This window comes from Monodon monoceros, unplaced genomic scaffold (genome assembly GCF_005190385.1).
Source record: "Monodon monoceros isolate NGI ecotype Baffin Bay Population unplaced genomic scaffold, NGI_Narwhal_1 Super_Scaffold_15, whole genome shotgun sequence".
NCBI lineage: Eukaryota > Metazoa > Chordata > Mammalia > Artiodactyla > Monodontidae > Monodon > Monodon monoceros.
In genome coordinates, this window is record NW_021703771.1 from 80,612,811 (window position 1) to 80,618,143 (window position 5,333).

Sequence of the window (5,333 nt, forward strand, 5' to 3'; positions counted from 1 at the left end):
GAAATTTTTTTTTTTTTTTGCGGTACACGGGCCTCTCACTGTTGTGGCCTCTCCCGATGCGGAGCACAGGCTCCGGATGCGCAGGCTCAGCGGCCATGGCTCACGGGCTCAGCCGCTCCGCGGCATGTGGGATCCTCCCGGACCGGGGCACGAACCCGTGTCCCCTGCATCGGCAGGCGGACTCTCAACCGCTGCGCCACCAGGGAAGCCCGGAACTTAATTTTTAAATGAGTTTTACCTGGAGCCACAGGACCTGGGGCAGCTTCCACGCTCCTCAGGACCCGGGTGCAGGTGCATCTGTGGAGGAAGTGACTTCGTGTCCTGGTCTGTGAGCGGCCAGGTGCCCCCAGGCTGTGCGTGGCTGGCGGTGAACACAGGTTGCTCAGGAGGCCACGCAGATCAGAGTGTTCTGCACCCCCTGCACCCTGAGTCATCGGATCCTGGTGAGAACAGGTGGACTTACACAACCATACCCTTGCCAACATCCTATTTTGTAACATATACACTACAACATTTCAGAACTCCTGGAGGTTTAAATTCTTCAGACTTTTTTTTTTCAATCTAGTGATTTACAATGTAACCACTTAAGTGTTAACCTTACTTTTCAGAGCCCCACAGCATAGTCACGTCACTCACTGTCCTGAATCCTTGAGAGGAGGAGCTGATGCCCAAGCAGAGACACCGGCCACGTGGCCCGAACGTGAGCCGTTTGCTCCCTGCGTTCCGGTACTGCACTAATACAATCAACTTTTGAATTTGAAAAGTTTGCAGTTTTCAAGTAACAACAATAAACATAAATCAAAAATCCTAAGTACTTTACATCACCATGTGGGAAGCCAGCCAAAGTACCTACCAGGAAAACCTGGAGAAAAATAAGAAAATGGGCAAAAAAAGAGAAGGAATTAAAAACGGCTCTCTCTAGGAATGAAAAGGTAATCTAGGAACTTGAAAACGAGACTCCTGAGTACATTTGAGAAAAGATGTGTCTTTCCAGTTACCAGCACATAGAACTTGGGCTCTGCATTTACTAAGTTCCTTCCAAAACGTTGCGTGGTGGGCTTTGCTGGTGGCGCAGTGGTTGAGAGTCCGCCTGCCGATGCAGGGGACATGGGTTCGTGCCCCGGTCCGGGAGGATCCCATGTGCTGCGGAGCGGCTGGGCCCGTGAGCCATGGCTGCTGAGGCTGTGTGTCCGGGGCCTGTGCTCCGCAACGGGGGAGGTCACAACGGTGAGAGGCTTGCGTACCGCGAACAAACAAAAAGAAAACCTTGCGTGGACCTCAGCAACACGGTCACAAGATCACGTGTTTTCGGTAAAGTGCACGCAAGTAGGATATTTTGGCTGCTCGCGGCCAAGACCGTTGTCTCTCTGCCCTTCAGCTTCCCCCTTTGTCATACCTCCCCCCATATCAGGTGGAACTGGAAAGTCAGCGGGCCTGCGGGTGATCTGTCTAAAGAGAAGTTGAGTTAAGCTTCGTGTGATACATACATTTGTATCGTCTCTCTCTCTCTCACACACACACACGTATATAGATATATCTCACAGCCGTCTCCACGCACAATTACATCATTGCCAGCTGATGTAGGAGCAGCTTCCAGGAATTCTCCTGCCTCCCCGCTGCTGAGTCCCCCAGGTCAGACACAGATGTACAAAGACAGGAATTATTGCAACATGAACGTGAACTCCAGTGCTTAGAATCAGAAGTTACCCCATAGAAGTTCCTCCAGCATCAGGAACGAGAATTGGGAGCAGAGGATTTAGTTCTCCCTGATGCCTATTCAGAATTAAAATTCTCTCTTACCAGGATTATAATGCAGTGTGTGGAATTATAAGTACGTTGTGCAGCTTTGTTTTTCTTTGTTGGGAACAGTGCAGAATAGAATTGATCAGAACTCCTGTGTTCAGGAATAAAGACGCAGACGTAGAGAATGGACTTGAGGATACAGGGAGGCGGAAGGGTAAGCTGGGACGAAGTGAGAGAGTAGCATGGACATATATACACTACCAAATGTAAAACAGATAGCTAGTGGGAAGCAGCTGCATAGCACAGGGAGATCAGCTCGGTGCTTTGTGACCGCCTAGAGGGGTGGGATAGGGAGGGTGGGAGGGAGATGCAAGAGGGAGGAGATATGGGGATATATGTATACACATAACTGATTCACTGTGTGATACAGCAGCAACTAACACACCATTGTAAAGCAATTATACTCCGATAAAGATGTTTAAAAAAATAAAATAAAAGTAAGGAGAAAAAAAAAAAGAACTCCTGTGTTCAGAGGGCATGAACTTGCAGCAGGAATTCAAAAAGTTGAGTGTGTCCGTAACAGCCCCTAGGGAAAGGAAGATTGATAGAGATTTTCCCAAGTTTGATAATGATCCAAAAACTTTACACAACATCATCAAAAATGAGTTGAGAAGCTGAAGGAAACTTTTCTAAGCTATCAGATGGTAAAACAACCAAGCTCGAAAGAAGATTGAAGTAGCTTTTCATTTTCTCTACAAAAAATAGTATAAAATTGTTGCTATATGAAGAGGTGATCAGAATATGCAGCCAAGTGCTCGCTTCGGCAGCACATATACTAAAATTGCAACGATACAGAGAAGCTGTTTTGTTCACGGATGTGTCCTCAGAGCCTAGAGCAAGGCCTGGCACACAGTAAGCATTCAATAAATGTCTACCGAATGAATGACCTCCAAAACAAAAAGAATATGCAGCCAAAAAAGTAGGAAAAGGGTATTACAGTCAGACAGCTAATTAATAAAAATAGTATGATATTTTTCTAGGTCTAGCGATGTTTTTTATTTGACAGCTTTTTAAAATTTGTAACATACTGCGGCTTATCTTCTCATTCCAAATTAATATTTTCACTAGGTACCTAATTTCATGTTAAAATTTTTATATTCTTTTTCTTAAAGAGGACGACTCCCAAACTGTGTAAGCTTCAGGCCCCACAAAACCAGATCCACCCCTGCCCTTGGGTGAAAGTGGAGATGACATTCAAGAGAAATGTGAGACACACATTTTCCTACTGGCGGAGGAGGGAAAAAATGAGGTTAAAAAAAAAACCTAATGACAAAATAACTGAAGCAGGAAAATCGGAAAATGGCTAAGATTCAGCAAAGAAAAATGAATCCTCTAGCGGCGGAGGAGGAAAAAATAAGGTAAAAAAAAAATCCTAATGACAAAATAACTGAAGAGGAAAATCTGAAAATGGCTAAAATTCAGCAAAGAAAAATGAATCCTCTAGCCTATAGGCATTCTCCCTCCTCAGCAGTTTTTCTTCCAGCAGCAATAGCACCCCCAGGGTTCAGCCTGGATGACAAGCACTAAACAGGCTTCCAGAACATGTCCACTGAATGTCCTAATTCAGAACCTGCCTCCCCTCCCTTGCAAGACCTCAGCCTGGCCCCTGGACCTCCAGGCCAGATAATGAAATCCAGCCTCTGCCTTGTAGCCCTCAAAGCTGGCTCATTCTCATAGGTAGGTGCTGTTCCCCATGAATGAATGGGAAGCAACAGACTCATGGTCTCAGGGTCTTATGATTTGTGTTTCTTTTACTCACCATGAGGATGAAATTGTCCTGAGCCATCGATGCTCTTTTCCATCGCTGGTTGTGCAAGGAGCAACCATGTTAAGCATAAAGTACCCCTTCCAGCCCAGACCCTGTCAATACATACCTGACCCACCCATACATCATGTACTGTTTGATTTGCTCATCCAGACAGAAACTGAAACGGGCTTCCTGTCAAGACCAAAGCTTTCCCTCTACCCAGCCCATCTCACTTGCTACTGGTCCTCATTTGAACTTGATCTTGTCTTGCTAACTCTAGACTGTGGCTCTGACATCAGCTTCTGGCCTCTCTTGCATCTTGGCAACTCTTCAGGCTCCATTCCTGGCTTGGAAGCGCGGGTTTTGCTGTGCTCAGTCTGCCTTCCTGCTCCCTCTCCACCCAGAAACAAGATCACGGGGCCCCACAGAGGTCCCTGCACCTCACAGCATCTCCGCGTCTCTGCCCTCTGCCCCTTCTCTGCGCCCTTGGCCTCGCTCATGGTGTTTATGCTGCAACCTTTGTTCCCAGGCCCTTCCTATTCTTCTTTCTCTGCCTGTTTGAGTTTGAACGTTGATTTTGGGCTCTGGGTCGGCAGCCACGTCCCTCCTCCATGCTTGGCTAGCTCCCAGAACCCAGGCCAAGGCCAGATCCCTGGAGACCCACTGCCAAGGAAAGGAAGTTGAGCACACACAGTCCAGTTTTGCTTTTTCCCTTTGTCTGAACTTTCATGTTGCCCCGGTTGAGCACACCCCCACTCTAGACCCACTCCACAGAATTTCGCTGACTCACCCGTTCCAATGGTGGGATGAGGACAGGGTTTGGCAACTAAGTTTATCAGGATAGAAGGGTTGGGAATTACCTGGCCCAACACTAAGTCTGGAGCTATGACATCACCAGCACCCTGTAGTACCCAGTTTTGTTAACCCCTAGGTTCACCCAGCTCACTTCCCTCCTTGTCTAGAAACCAACCAGCTTCCCAAGACCAAAAACACGATATGCAAAAACTTGCAGGAGAGTATGCATGCTGCAGGCCTCATTGTCTGATTTAAGCTTTGTCTAGGAACCTCTGTGTAATGGCCAAGCCTGAGAATGTGGTCACACACGCGCACCCTTTCATCTTTCTTCATTTCTAGGTGGTGATGTATTTTTATGGTTCTTCAGAATGAGGACGTACAAATGACTGGTGTAGTAAAGAAAGCCTTCCAAACAGTTTATATTTAAAATAAACTTAATCCAAACATTTGGATATAAAGCAAATTAAGTAGGAAAAATAGTTTTGACGACACAAAAAATGTGGGCAATTTCCTAAACACAGCACTTTGTTCATTGCTGAAAGGTGTTTCGGTGTTTCATCAAACCTTGCAGCTATGTCAGAACTTGCAACATCAAGAAGGCAACTTCGTAGGGAGTGTCCATCAGGTACCATATCTGAGAAGTTAAGCTAAAAAGGCTGATAAAGAATTAAGATGATATAATTCCAACTTCAAACTTTGAAATATCCAAATTCTCCACTTCAGCTGGATTCCAACCAAGTGAAACATATTGAGAAATTAGGTCTCGGTCTTCATGAGACAGAGTAAAGCTGAGAAGCATGGAGTGACAGGAGGTAGCAACTTCCTGGATGACAAACTTCCCCTGAGCTTTCTCCAGATTCTCATCTGGAATTGCCAACAGTCAAGAACAGATACCAAAAGATCACATCTGGTAAAAGGACCACAGGTCAAAGTGACGTTGCCAGCATGGGTTGGCCTGGATTTTGTCCCATGTTCTACCCTGAATTCC